This window comes from Passer domesticus, chromosome 2, assembly GCF_036417665.1.
Source record: "Passer domesticus isolate bPasDom1 chromosome 2, bPasDom1.hap1, whole genome shotgun sequence".
NCBI classification, from domain to species: domain Eukaryota; kingdom Metazoa; phylum Chordata; class Aves; order Passeriformes; family Passeridae; genus Passer; species Passer domesticus.
Genome location: NC_087475.1, coordinates 44,551,565 through 44,567,707, shown reverse-complemented (window position 1 = coordinate 44,567,707; position 16,143 = coordinate 44,551,565). Strand labels below are relative to the sequence as shown.

At 34.4% G+C, this 16,143-nt stretch overlaps 1 long non-coding RNA gene across 1 annotated transcript; it reads left to right on the top strand.

Annotated features, from left to right (window-relative positions):
- The first annotated feature begins 7,658 nt into the window (after positions 1 to 7,658).
- On the top strand, positions 7,659 to 12,917 carry LOC135293853 (uncharacterized). The gene is made up of 3 exons (XR_010355944.1): positions 7,659 to 7,913; positions 9,055 to 9,234; positions 10,250 to 12,917. It is a non-coding gene; the product is annotated as an uncharacterized LOC135293853 (long non-coding RNA).
- Positions 12,918 to 16,143: the final 3,226 nt, after the last annotated feature.

Sequence of the window (16,143 nt, the reverse complement as noted above, 5' to 3'; positions counted from 1 at the left end):
AGAAAAAAATAGCTATTATTTTATGATGAACATGATTTTTTAAAATTTCTAATTTGTTACTCTCATAGTCTTAGCTTTTAAATCAGTGACATGGAGAAAAACTGAATATAACATTAATATTCAACTTTCTCTTGCAAAAGATAGAATGGAGGAAGCATTGACATTTTCATTTGATATCAACATTCTTAACTTAAAATGTACAGTACAGGGAGTATTAGCTATCTTGCTGCTGCTTTTGTGAAATTTTTGTAATTGCAAGAGAAACATGATGCATTACTGGCATATTTTAAAACACTTTTGCTAATTACATATTTATACAGAGTGATTTCTGTATCCCTTAGGCTTTAATTAGTTTCTTTGCTATTACTTCCAAGTTTTTAATAAGATACTGAACTAGCTGAAGCTTCTACTGGATATGATTCTGTAAGTCATTGTTTGACCTTTTTTTCCCTCCAGAAAAGTAAGAATAAGCATAAGTAAATAAGTATCTCACTTTCTTGACTTTTTTCTTTATTTTGCAGAAGGGTAGTGTGGAAGTGATTTCCAGTGAGTCCAATACTGTTTTGAAATGAGTCCAAGAGACTTCTGACAGTCCCATCAGGTTGATAGTATGAAATTGTTTTCCTGTAGTGCAGATTTGCATTTCCATAGGAGAAATCTATCAATGAGATGGTATTCTTCCTGTCACACCTGGTTGAAACTGAGAAATCAGTGAGAAGATTTATGCACTGCTGCGCAGTTGCCAGAGGAAAAATTTAAAAAGCAAATGTTTTCCCTATTATTTTCCACAGCCATATCTGTACTCTTCATCTCATTTTTATCTCAAATCACAAAAGATGCTATTTTAAGTTCAGAATGTTAGAAGTAAAAAGAAACAGAAAGAGAAAAAAGGAAAAATAGAAAAATAAAAAAAAGAAAAAGAAAAAAGAAAAAGAAAGAAAAAAAGAAAAAGAAAAAGAAAAAGAAAAAGAAAAAGAAAAAGAAAAAGAAAAAGAAAAAGAAAAAGAAAAAGAAAAAGAAAAAGAAAAAGAAAAAGAAAAAGAAGAAAAAAGGGAAAGGGAGGAGAAAAGAAAAAGTGAAAGAAAAAGTTAAGTTACTGATTATGATGTTGCAGGGCATTTTTTTTTTCAGCAACTGATCCATTTTGGCTCTTCCTCCTACCTCCAGCACTTTTCTGATTCAGCAACACAATTTGCTGTCCCTTAACTGTCAACAAGGATACTAATAGCATCATAAAGTATTTATTAAAATTATATGAGCATATCCTATTTAAAAAATATAAGTTTACCTTTAACCTGAATTAATTCAGCAGTTTAGTTAAGCATGGTCCATAAAAACACATACACTAAGACCACTTAAACTGACTTGATAAAGGAGCACTGAAATTATTCTCCCTAGGCAAGAACTTCTCACTCCATTTTCATTGTCATCTTACTCATTCCTGCCCACCCCCATATAGTAATTTAATCCTTCTTAAATATTTTTTCTATTTGAGGGACCACCATCTTTTCTGAGGTGTTCAGTTATGTTCCTTGATGTGTCCATTGTCGAGCTGCCTGAAGACAACTGTGTTTGGCCTTTGGAATTTGGGGAAATTCCTGACAACCTCTCACAGAAGCCACCCTTAACTCCCTCAGTAAATGGTCTGCACCAACAGTTTTATTTTTTAGCTGAATACCAAGAAGTAATAGGCAAAGGTGTAGGTGTTTGGATCCTTAAATATCAAAAATACGTAGGAATGTATCATTATACTTGCTTCGCCTATACAGCAAGATTGATCCAATATGAGCAAGTAAATTTTCAGGTCTCTGATTTCAATTACATGAGCTTCCCAGGTGATCCACTGAATCTTAAGACAGCCATTTCTGACCTGAGTAGTCCAAGAATTCTACTGAAGATTAGTCACCTTAACATGTGACTACCGTTAGGATAAATAGGTTCCTCCATTCTGCCCTTATGTTAAAATGTCTTCCTCAAATGAAATTATGTCCTCATTTCAGAGCTCTTTTTTTCCCCTCTATTCTCTTAGAATAAGAAAATACACCTGAGAGAATATACATATTCTTTTTTGGATTTTTGATCACTGTTGGCAATAATTAATAACAGCAGGAATTTATGGAGAGAAACATTTCTTAGTTGTGCGATAAATGCAATACTGACCACACATACACCCCTGGTTTGCAAATTTGCTGTTGGAATAGAATATGTGAATGTACTTCTGAGTGTATCCTTTATAGCTATATGCCATTAAAAGGTCTCTTTTCAAAATGTAATATTTGTGATTTTTCTCTGAGCTTCACAGCTGTCACTAAAGCCTCCAGAAAGAAATCACATATTTCTTTTTCCTTTAAAATACTAATCTCCGAAAAATTTTACTGTTTGTTTTATTTTTCCATTTTTCCCCCTAGTAACTCAAAGGTGCCAAGTAATTAAAACTCTCTGCTAATTTCATTTCAAAGCAGCATAACATTTATCTTTTTCATTACTAATTCTTCTGTGTATACATTTCTTATCTTTTATTAATCACAAATAACTTTCTTAGATTTACAACTTTGTAATTGGTCTCCAAATAATACACGCAGGTAGATTTGAAAACTGCTACTGAAACACAAGAAAGCTATGTATTTAAAAACTACTGAATATCTGGCTTCTGCAATCTCTGTATTTGGTCTCTTTCTCTGCAAATTATTAAGTTTTGTGCATGACATATAAAGTGGTACAGAGGCTAAAAATCAACATTCAAGTCAGCCAAGAGAGACATATCATGTTGAAAAATATTTCTAGAAAAATAATTATTTTTAAGAAAAATAATTATTTATGCAAATAAAGACAAATGTCTGAATCAAAATTAATTTATATTCTGTTTTCCCGTAAAGAAAAAAGCTTTAAAGGAAACCTCATTGATTTTTTGGTTTTGGCAATAACACAAAACCACAAATGGTGCTGATAATTCTTAAGTCTACCTTGGGAGCTATGTGTAGTGTATTTCCATTCCTTTTGCAGTACATAATTAATTATTGTCAGAAAAATTGATCAGGATTCTGTTTTAATTTCTATATGGATCTTTTTGTTTAGGCGTACTCTTCAAAAAGTCAAAATAAAACTTCTTAAGCATTAGTTGAGAGGTTCCATTTTATTCAGACTTCCAGAGTGGGGAAAAAGTTAGAATTCATTGTAGGTAGTGCACAAGTAGAATAGTATTAATTTTTTGTTATTTTTGCTGTCTTAGAGTAATGGAGATTGTCTAGTTGTATAAGTTCCTTCCATAGTCAGATGGGAGAAACAAGTACCTCCAGAGGGTTTTAGCCAATCACCTGAAATACCTGGTGAAACGTTTTTTTGTGATGACTTGCTTTTCAGCTACACCTACATTTACACATTATTCTCAAGCATCTGATGAAGTCTGCCAAAGAGAAACTCTCAGGAAGCAGGTCACAGTGGGTTTATTGCTGTCATTGTATTTAAAAATGTTTAAGCCAAAGCAATAAAATTAACTTTCCCTTTTTTTCTTTTTTCTGTGAAAGAACGTTACTCTTAAATGTTAAATAAGTTATGGATTGCCTCTGCTCTTTGGAAACAGCAATAAGATGAAAAAAAAAAAAAAGAAAGGAAAAGAATGTGAAAAAGAGAAATTGAACAGGCCACAGATTTTTCTTACAAGTAGTCAGGTGTTCCTTCAATAAACTAGAGGACATACATTAAGAAGAAACTACTCACGTTTCTTCATTCCACCATCCAAAACATTATATATAGTTTGCCATATCTGAAGAGTATTTATCATCATTTCTTTAAAAGATCATAGGGAGTAGAAACTCCTTAAACCATTTGCTAGTCTTCACACTTAGATTTTTCATCCCTCAGTGCCTATCATAAGTGTTGGCATGTCCAACAGAAGCATATTTTAATTAACCAATTTATGCAAGCACTTTAAAATAAGTACTGTGGTATGAACTTAATACATGGTGTAGCTTTTCACTTAATGGCTTCTGAGAATGTCATTATTTTCCCCTGATGCAACTGAGTTTAATATGTAGTCAAATGATGAGCACAATTTTTTTCAGTGACTAGACTAGACACATTCATCTCATTCTCCTCCTCAATATAATTTGGCATTTTTCCATATCTGATACTTTTAATTCTCTAAGACCAGTAAAAGGGGTTTTTGTTTGTTTGTTTGTGTGTTTGTTTGTTTGGTTTTTTTTGTTTGTTTGGTTGGTTTTTTTTAATATCTACCCTATATGTTCAAATCTATATCCTTCCTTTCTTCATAGTGGAAAGAAATATTTCTAATATGCTTAGATTTTTTACCTTGACAGAAATACACTGAACACATTACCAGGTTTATTTTCATTAGTACTTGGCACTGTTGAATTAATGTAGTAAAAATCCCAGAACTGAACCTAGACATGAAGAGGTGATAAAGAAGTCAATAAAAACAACTGAATTATTCTCCTGTCAATGTAAGTCAGTAAAAATATGAAGTGGCAGGCACAGACCACTATGCCAGTTTCTTACAAGCAATATATAATTTTTAAATCCTATCAGAAATTCCCCCCTCATTGACTTAAACAGGCTAAAGACAAGAACAAGAATTCTGACCAGCTTATTTGTTTGTTTATGTGTTTGTTTGTTTTTTAACCTGTGTCACGCCATACAAACCCGAGACCTAACTAAGTGTTGCAGTCTTTTTCACTGATGCAGTAGGCTAAAATTGATCAGCTGCCAGATCCTCAAATCCTGCCACTGGCTCACTCCTTTCCAACAGGATGAGAGAAATAGATGAAAAAGTTCATAGAGTGGCATAAAGGTAGAAAGATCATTTACCAAGTCCCATCACAGGCAAGACTTGGGGAAAAAAAAATTTATTGGCAATTAAAATAGAGTTGGGTGGTGAGAAAAAAAAGGAAAAAATTAAAACACCTTCCTGTCATCCTCACCCTTTTTACACAGATGGAACTTCACTCATTCATTTCCATGTCCTCAATCTCCTTCCCTGCTTTTGAATCTTCCCAAGTAGAGCATGAAGGATGAGAGGTGTTGGATTATGGTTAGTGTGAAACACTTCCTGTCTGCCTTTCCTTCCTCCTCATACTTTCCCCTTCCTCTGAGGTAGGTCCTTCCCACAGATTGCAGTCCTTTGGGATGAGTCTGCTCCATGACGGGTTCTCTGCATGGGCTGCAGTTTCTGTCAGAAATTTGCTCCAGAATGGGCCCTTCATGGACTGCAGTGTGGTTATTTCAGTGTGGTCCTCTCCATGCATTGGAGGAAAATACCTGCTCTACTATGGTCCTTTCTGTGGGCTGCTGGAGAATATCTACATTTCATGGAGTCCTTCCCCACCCTTTTTCCTCTTATCTTGCTCTTCATTGGGTTGTTTCTCTGACTGCTGGGCAGCATTTCTCCTTTTGTTTTGTTGCATTACAATAGAAATGTACCACCTTGACTGTGACATTCAGTTGTGTCATGCAGTAGGTCCATTGAAACCCTCCAGAACCACCTGTGTTCAGCACTGGGAACCTCCTGATAAACTAAATACATCAAAATACTGACAAATATTTTTTTTTTCACACAAGAAAATGCTCACTATATAATTGCAAATGTGTACTGGAACAGTGCTCAGTGCTACCAAACAGTCTATTTAGAAAAGCTAATCTTAGCTTTCAGTATTGACCACACTCCACAGGGCCTTACCCCAACCTCATAAAGGCTACTAAAGGCTACTGAAGAGAACCACAAGATAACCCAGCATGCTGGTTCTCTAAAACCTCTGAAAACTGCGCTTCTGGTGAAGTGAAAGGCAACCAAATAATACAGGTGCAGGTGCTACACACCTCTCAAGCATGTACAGAAGAAACATAAGTTTTGAATTAATTAAATTAAAAGGTTACTCTTAACTCGAAATAATAAGGCTAAATAAATTATTCTGATTCATTAAACAAAACATACAATAATTATTTTTAAATACATCTGATAGACTCAGGCATAATCATAAAGAGAACCTTGTACATTATATGACATCAACAATAATTTCCTGGTGAATGCCCCCAGAGATGTCATTTAATAAGTCAATGTGAAAAATATGCAGCTTCTAATTAATGTTACTGTTTAGATAACTAGGCAAATAAGATCACAGAAATAACCAAAAATTTTATACATCATTTTGTTTTTATGTTTTCTGTGGTGCACTCTCTTCACTTGCATCTTTCACAGGTCACAGATTCTTAGTCTTTACTCTGCTACAATTACCTTTATAAATGTAAAATCTTTATTTGACATTAAGGAGCAACTCCCTGATGTTTAACCTTTAATTCTTTGCTCTTTTCATTCCAGTCACCTAGCATATACAGTAGGCATTTTTGTTCTATTGCTGAGTAAAGCATACTTTCTGACATATCAAAATGATTTGTTTCAAGTTTGTACATTAGTGGTCTGAATCTAACAACCATGCAACACATTCACTCACTGTACTTCATTAAATATCAGATCTGGCAGCCTTATGCTTTGCAAAACACAATTTCACAAGAAAGAAAACATGACACAAGTGTTTGCAGTCTGCAACCCAAATTTCATCACCCTTAAGTAAATACTTTGCCTTCTAGAGAAAAAAATAATTGTAATTGGTATTCTTTCTGAGGTAAAAAGTAATGTAATTGCACTAACTGAATTGGAATGAGATTAACTGCAAGACTCTATTCCAATACATTTATTTCTTACAGATTTTTTATGGGAGCTACAAGTCCTGTCTAATAAAGGACTGAATTACATGTCCAGAATGTTGTTCCAAATTTGAAAGTATTGTCAAATTTGTCTTATATTTTACCATTGAAGAATTAATCCTCTTACAATGAGTCAATACTTTCAAGTATCCTAATGCTCAGTAAAATGCCAAAAGAAATTAATAGAAGGTAGGGCATTATTATTAGCACTAGTATTAGTATTAATCATCATCATATCATCATTATCATCATTATCATTAGTATTGATATTAGACGAAAAATGAATCCACCTGGATGATGCACTTAAAATAAGGATCCTTTGTAGGTTTTAAGGTTTTCCTGTTTAACTACATGATTCCTGTTTAACTACAATTTAACCACTTTAGAATATTTTTATTCTCAGACTATAACTATGATTTTTCATATATCATAAAAAATATGCTGAAAAAACAAATAAAGAAGTATAAAAATGCAAAGTCATGGAATAATGGAGTCTAGTCCACCGTCCCCTACAATGGTTAGGGAAATCTTCAACTAGACCAGGTTGCTCCAAGTTCCGCCCAATAACAGGGCTTCCACAAATTCTCTGGGCTAGCTGTTCCAGTGTTTCATCATATTCAAGGTAAAATATTTCTTTCTTATGTCTAGTCTCAGTGTCATGGTTTGACCAGGAAGTGAGTTTCTGGAAAAGTTGTGGTCAAACCAATCAGTGGCCAGCTTTGAAATTGGCACCTGTTGTGGCCACTGAGGATCTGGATATGCCTCTGAGAACACACAGGGGTTAAAAGCAGAGGATTCCCAGAGGCCTTCCTCTTTTGGAGTCTGGCAGTGAGTGGAGTCTGACCTCCTCTCCCCTGCCCAGCTGCGTCTGGGTGGGGGAGGGGGAGGCCATGCGGCCTGAGGGAAGCGAGGCCGGAGCCCTGCAAGAAGCAGGAGTGGAGGAGACCTGGGATGTTTGGGCAGCCCCTCCAGAGAGAGCGATAGAGACTGTGCTGGCAGCACAGCCGGCCAGAAGCGGGGGATGCCGCGAGAGAAGGTGCCCGGCAGCTGTGGGAGTCCTGGGCAGACAGAGGCGAAGATTTTAACCCCTTTGTAGGATAATGGAAACCTTACAAATACTGATCCTCCTGAATGAGAATGAGGAGAGAGAGATGAAGCATGACGAAATGGGCAAGTGTGAGGAAAGTTTGGAAGAGGTGAGAAGAATCCTAGGTGGGGAGAGATGATAGAGTGGCCTTGAGCTGGACTCTTTCTTGTATGGCCATGGACAGACCCGAGTTTTTCCCGTGACCCGGAGACTGCATTTAGGGGGAGGCAATACCTTGGAGTAAAGAGTGAAGCAGTGTCGTGAACAGAGATGGGTGAGAAGGGTGTGAGATGCCCTCTGTCTCCGTGGAGGGGAAGATCTCTGTTCATGAGGCCCCTCGGCCCCAGGGGGTGAAATTTGGGGGGGACTGGTGTCCCAGAGTTGAGAGGTGAAGCAGTGGCGTAAACAGAGACAGCTGAGGAGGTTGTGGGATGTCCTCTGTCTCCATGGAGAGGAAGATCTCTGTTCATGAGGCCCCTCGGTCCCAGGGGGTAAATTTGGGGGGGACTGGGGTCCCGAAGTTGAGAGACTGCTGCTTTTGGAACTGGGTGGAGCATCCTTAAACAAGGAACTCTAAAAGCAGTCCTGGCCCATGTGCAGTGGTGAGAGCACTGGACATGGGGGGGGAAGAAGTCACGAGGGCCAATGTTCTCTGGGCGGTGCCACGAGTGACACGGAAACACAAGAGGTTTCAATTGTGTTTCCAGGGGAAGCCTATGGTGCAAGGGGGGACTCCTCTCTCCTTGATGGGCTTGAGGGTGGATTATTTGAGGGGTGATGATGATGGACTGAAAGTTGATTATGTGAGAGATGGTGACGTGGTGGAAATCTATGGTGTTATTTCATTCTGTGGAGAAAATGGAGGGGAGGAGGAGGAATGTATTTGGAGGGTTTTCATTCTTAGTTTTGTGTTTGTTCCTTTTTAGATATTGTAATTAATAAAGTGTTGTGTTTTTCCCTCCATCCCCAAGTTGGAGTCTGCTTTGTTCTGTTTCTGGGTCACATCTCACTGTAACCATTTTGGACCTTTCATGGGGGCCCTGGCATTGTGCCAGGGTCAAACCATGACACTCAATCAACCCTGTTTGAGTTTCAATCCATTGTCCCTTGTCCTACCACTATCAATCCCTCTAAAATCTGTCACCATCATTCTTATAAGCCCACTTTAGGCACTGGAAGGCCTAAGGTCTCCTTAGAGCCTTGTCTTCTCCAGCTTTAATAAGCCAAATTTCCTCAACCTTTCTTCACAGAAGAATGACTAGAAGATGGGCTGGAACACTGTGTATAGAGAAGGAGTCTGGCAGATGGAACCTACTGAAGTCAAGTTCTCTACATGTCTTGAATTTACACTCTGATTGTTAATATAAGTTGGAGTCTGTACCAGTGCATCTGTTTTCTTCTCATTTTCAGATGGATCAATAGATAGACAGGTAGATAATAATAGACAGACAAGACATCTATTGTATGTGCAAATCCCATCTCCATTTGGCTGTCATTCATGTCTTAAACACTATAAAACTGAGTCATGATTTCTTAGCCCTGATTGGTTTGAAGAAAAATCTTGAAAGCAAACCCTACTTTTTAGAAAATCAAAGACTTGAGGAATATCAGAATACAATTTTACCCTCTTTACAGAATGAGATATATAATTTTCAATAGCACATAGTGCTGTCATACAAATGTTTGAAAAGTGTAAACTTATAATGATCAGTGAGAAAAAAAGAAATATCTTCCATTGAAAAGATACTGCCATTGCAGAACACTGTTGATCATCTTTGTCAGATACAAGACATTCTGTCAAAATGTTGCTATTTCTACTGAAAAGTTCTCAAAGTTCTTTTATTCATGTCTCTGCTTAAATTGTCTCTAGTCTTTAGTCAAGGCATGGATGATTTGTTGGTGGATAGAAGTGGAAATGGACATGCAAACACCAGCTATAATTGTGATTGTTTTTAAACTTGGATCATTTTGGCATGCACAACTGTTATGTCCTTTGGAAGAACTGTAAACCTTGGAGCATCTAAATTACCCCTTTATAATGGAGAACATTATTGCATTTACTAAGACAAAATTCTGATTTGTATGGTGAAACAAGGGAGAGCTGACAAAGTGTCAGCAAAAAAAGGCAATGATAAAATTATAAAATAAAGATAATTACATCTGGCAGCACATGAAAGAAAATAAAAAATTACAAAATAAATTAGGATGAGAGGAAAAACAGGAGTTAATTTAGGACTGTAGGAACAGTGTTTAGTGCTCGCTAAATGTTAGTCAATTTAATGATACTGGAAAACGAATGACAGATTTAATTAAGTAATGAATTAACAAAGGTTCTTAACTTGAAAATCAAGAGAATTATTTATCTGAGTCTATTTTGAGAGAGTATTTCACAAAATAATTTAAATTAAAATAATAAGAGGAAAAAATGTCTATGTGATTTTTTAGGTTCAGAAAACCTAAAGCTAAAGGATGAAAATATGAAGAAATTCCATCTTGTAAGATAATTATGGTAAAGAAGAAGAGACTCAATCTTTTCCATCCACTGGAAAGCAATAAGAAAATCCCTTAATATGCAGCACTGAATATCAAGGTGTTAGGACTCTTATTTCCTCACTTCCGCAACTACATAGGTAATTAAAATATTGGGATAAGTTAAGACTAAAAAACTTACATAAGTTCATTGAAGAAGGTAATGCTTCTTATAACCATATTGAACTAACAAAGCAATTATATGGATTAGAATAAAGAAATTCAAATAATAATAAATGCACTTATTGTTAGCTACATTTCCCTGAATTTCAGCTGTCTAGAAGGCAAAACTCAAAGAGAATTTTGCAGAAATTCTTTAGGCAAAATGAAAAAAAAAGAAAAAAGTTTAAATTAGCTAAATTAACTTCAAAAGTGAACTTTTTGTCTCCATTACCTAATGAGAAGTGCTTTCTTTATGGGATTTTTTGTTTGTCTCTTTGTTTATTCTTAATTGTAGTATTTGTTAGTGTTCAGATTAATATTGCAGAACAAACAGAAGACTAAGTGATTTTAAAATTTGTGTTGTTCCAGTTCTCAGATATTTTAAACTGGTAAGTTCAGAAATATCTTCATTTGGGCTTTATCACAGGATCCTGCTTTTCAGCAGACCCATAAAATAAGACCATGCAGTAACTGCTACATCTTTTCTGGGGTTTGTTTTGGCTAATTGTGTGTAACTAATTGGACATTTCCATGTTCCCCAATGTTACATTTATATTATTTATTTGAAAGCACAGTATTGAAAACTGTTATTTTAGTTTTCTGTTTCTATTCTAATATGAAGTGCTTCTCTTAATCAGACACAAGAGCAATGGCTCTGTATTTTATTTCTAATAGCCCAATTTTCCAAGAAAATTAAGAGCCAAAGAGAGTGTTCTGATTGCATGTCTATTTTCATTCATTTGAAAAGATTCTTTGATACTGTTTTTTTTCCAAAATATTTGTTAGGCACTACTAAAAAATTATAATTGAAAATCAGGAACTACTGTAATTTCAGATCTTTATTGAAGTTGAATAAAATGTTCTGCATAACTGCAGTAGGTACATATTTTATTGCAAATGTTGTTTGGTTGAAAGATTTTTTTAGGGGGGTGGCTTTTTTATTTTGGTTATGAAGTTTGAAGAAATAACCATTCTTAAATAGGAGAAAATAATCTGGCATTACTTTTAGATGTATATAATTCTAGTCAGGAAACAATGTGAGATATTCAGGAAAAAAATTACAAGAAAGCTGTGAACCATAAATATACACATGTATATTTCCTTTTTGTCTCTTGAGAAAAGACCTACATGAATGTGATATAATTCAGGGGATTTTTTTTTTAAGTCTCAGAAATAGTAACTATAAGTTAATGATCCATGAGTGACAGAGTAAGCCAGGCTGTTATTGCTCATGCTGAAAAGGCCTATTCAATAAGTAACTTGTAGTTATTTGCCTGGTAGGGTAGGTTGCTTGCCCTAGTAAGGAACTTGATATATCAAAAACCTGCCAGGTTGAGTTTACAGGCTTTTAATATTATTTTTCTAAATTTTGATTAATCTCTAAAAGGAAGACAGATATTTTTAAACTAGTGTTCATTATTATTGAGGGATATCCTCTTTCTGCAGTTTTATTAACTGATTAGCAGCTCTATTCTATTTAAATAATTTAAACACGTAAAGAAAGTGGACTGAAATATGTAAGGCAACTGAAATTAAACTTATAATGTCATCAACTCAAACTAACTTGTTGCTTAAACAAAGAGAAGGGAAAGATTCAGATGTCTAATAAGCCTCTTGCTCTTAGAGCAGTAAGGCTCTTCCATCCGATATTGAGACATGCTCAGTGCAGAAATGAGGTGTATCAGTGCCTTAACCAGTGCCTGTGGCTTATAACTATATGTTCCAAATTGCACTCATGGTTGTGCTTGTTCTTTTTCCATGGGGTTTTCAATCTTTGTTTGTATTCAGTAACACAGACTAAACATGAACCACTGCCAGCATGGATTCCTTTGTTAAAAACAACAAAAAAACCCCCGATATGAATCCTATCTGACAGGAATAAATTTAATTCCTTTTCCCCACTACCTAGATCAGGTATTTAATTACCATATTATTAAACACATTTGCTGTTGTCCTTTGCCAGCAAGTCCAGAGAGTTCATTGTGTATATCCAAAAGTCTTGGCAAAACCCTTGATTCAATGAATAGTTTTAGGCTTTGAATCACTGCTTCAGAGTCTTTATTTTTTCTGGGTTGCATAATCAAGCTGATGGATTTCAGCCACTCCTTTTCCAAAAGAATAATAATGGATCAAAACCATAAGATCCTTTCTATGGTTAACAGTGAAAGAAAGGCAAGGAGATAGGCCAAGGAGGTCAGTACAGCAATAACCCAGACATAGCTTATAATAAAACCCTTAAGGCTTTGTTAAGTTTAGTAATTTACTTTGTAGAATATTGTTATTTATGTAGTTATTGTCTGTTTAATACACTCTTCAGAAACTCATTAAATTCACCATTAAGTATGCAACTTTTATTTTAGTTAAAGCATCTAAGTAAAAAATCAAATGTGAATTTACACTTCAAATAAAGAAAAATCTAGAATTTTTTGTTGGTTTTGTTTTTATTTTGTAGGGTTAAAGTATGTATAGAAAACAGTGTTTTAGACTGATAGAAGGATAAGAAAATCTTTCCAAGAAAGCATTGGAAATAAGTTTCAGGAAGCAAATCTGCATGAATCCATAATTGCTAACATCTATTTGCCATTCTTTTAAATCAAATGAGTGTGTGGCAGTTTCATTGTTTAAGGGTATTTATATGAACATTTAAACCATATGAGATTTGAGGATATTATTTCAATACAAATAAGAAAAAAAATTTCTAAGGTCACAATATTGAAGATTAACTTTTAACAGTGGCTTTTTGAAATGCTCGTGTGTTTTTTAAGATATTTAAATAATCAATAAAATTTTTTAAAGCATTCTGGGATAGCCAAATTCTCCAAATTCTGTTCTTAAAAATATGTGGTCTTATTAATCTATCATTGATGAAATTTTAATATTGCAGAGGATACACAGCAAATAATTGTACTTCATTACACCTGATTTTTTGGTTGAGTATTGCCAAAAGTGTACACAAAATTTATTTTGAACAAACCTACGATATAGATTTCTGTTCTTAATTATAATGAACAGTTTCACACATATTTATAAACATGCTCCATTTCAACCAAGGTAAATGAAAATTATAATTTTCATTACTTGCAAAAATTTTAGGTATTTTTGTTCCAAACTTGATTAAAATTGATGGGTATATGTTTTCCTATTTGTATAGCACAAATTGGCTCATCCAGAGAATACAGTATATTATGACAGTTTTCACAATTGAATAAATATGTCTAGTGGTTTGGATTACTCTGATCCATTTCCCTCTAAGTCATTACAAATCCAAACGGGATTTAAGTATTCAGAAATGTTAGTTCTTATCTGATATCCTATTCTCTTTGAGAAGAAAACTTGCTGTCCAAACACCTGCTGTTGATATGAACTGCATATGAACTGCAGGAGTGCAGACATGGAAAGCAGTGCTGTAGCACTGGCAGGTCTTGGAGGTAGATAAAGCATGATTTCCATAAGTATACATTAAAAAGAGAGGAGGAACACGGCAGAGAGGAATGGATGTCAATCTCAGGTTGAGTTGTTTGAAACATGTTTAGTCAGCATGCAAAAGTTTTAATATTTCTGAGTATGGTAAATTATTGCCAAAAGGTGTATTTCCTTTATTTGAATAATTTGTAAACTTTCAGCAAGATAAAACCAAACCAAATAAACCCTAGAAGAAACACTTTCAGCTGAAAAGTTACTCTGTTGGCTCTACATTAGATTGCCACCTACTTTTGAATGTGGTTTTATGTTGTTTACACCTTTCAAATGTTGCAAATTTTGTCATCATGTACATATTTTGCACCACAGAAGCAGAAAACAAATAGAAGCATCATGCAATCAAAAAATTAAGAAATACATTCTTCAGCAAGACTTTTGTTCCTTTCATAACAGAAATGTAAGTATACATAAAGCAGAATTGAAAAAAGCAGAAAAGCTCTTAATGTAGTTCATAATTCACTGCCACAATCAAAATACTTATTTCTTTTATAAGAAATAGCTAGCCCTTTTCACAGAAGACTACTATTTTACAGAGACAATTATAAGCACAAGGAAATACTGAGACTGAAAAGAAAATATTCACATATAAACCCTAAAATACATTTAATTGCCAAAAATGACAGGTAAGAAATTTGAGATGTCATTATTGGTTGTTATATAGAAAGTTATTAAATCCTAGATTTACAAAGTTGTCTTTTTTAGATAAATTAATTGCTCACTATATTAATAAAATTATTTTTGATTTCCTGAATAGGGAATTCAGAAAAGGCTTTTATGCTAAATAATTGTATATTTTCAGACTAAATAGCTCTGGTATGCAAATGTAATTCTAAAAATTGCAAAACAACTACCTGCATCACCATCCTGCATATTTATTAGTTGAACTGTAAAGCAACATACCATAGTAAAATTATATTCTTAAAGTTCCATTTGCAATTTCAATTACCTTAACTAGAATGGTTAAAATTGCTGGAACTTTGTTCCTCTTTGATACAATAGTGAATATTCATCTATGCTAGATTATTTTTGTTGATATTTTGACTTCTTGTTCAAAGGAAAAGCCTGAAAGACTTTTCTGGGAAAGTTTTTAAATAGGAGCTGACAACGTATTTCTTGACATCAGCATGCAATTTTATTTTATTAGTCAATCTACCACAAGAAATTATAGTGGCAGATACAGGGAGCTGTCTGAGTATCCCCTAGTATTCTGCAACTCTTGCTTGTCTCCTCAGCAAAGATGGAGTCTCTATCATACAGTGATAAAGCCATTTTAAAAACAGTACCAAATAGGGGTTCAGCTTGATCAGAAAAATATGGATGCATCTAATGTGAAAATACAACAATAAAATAGTAACATTTTCTAAAAGTTAAATTTCCTTTTAGCAGTTTTTCTTCTTTAGGCATGCCTTCAGATAAGAATGAACTCTCAGACATGATTGTCTGACAATAAAAAGGTGCAATAAAAAGCTGTTTGTTGGTTTTTGGTTTTGTTGTTTTTTGTTGTTTTTTTTTTTTTAATTCACTACTGACTTTACTGATGTCTTTTATGAATTTTCATTGTATATTGCATTTTAATAGGAATTCCAGAAATATATCTAGGAATATATTTAGAATAAAATACCACTGTAAGGTTGGAAGGTCAATATTAGAAAGCAAGCAAACTTTTGGTTTAATTTAGGAAAACAAACCTATGATTTGAATGTTACTGCTCTTGTTGTTTATTGATTCAAGCTTAATTACTTTTGAACTACTGACATCTGACTCAGATATCATCTTTACTATATTCATATACTGAGAGACAAGTTCATCTGTCTTGCTTGGAAGCATAATCTTGAAAGTATTAGCAATACTAAACCATAAGCAGAAAACAAAAATAAAAATGTGGTTTTTTTGTAAGATATTGATCTTTTTAGGCTCTTTGCTTACATTCTTGAGCTGCTTTTAAGTTATTAGGCTGGAAGCAATCTTAATTGCAGTAAAACATTGGCTAAAATATCTGAACAGAGTGCAAACACACAGAGAAGTCCATGCACATATTTTTCACCACTGAAGCAGAAAAGAAAATAGAAGGTTCATTCAATCAAAGGCTGATGATATGTCTTTCATTTGCAGTAATGACAATAATCAACATAAAACTCTTGAGATACACATTACTGGATTTTCTTTTC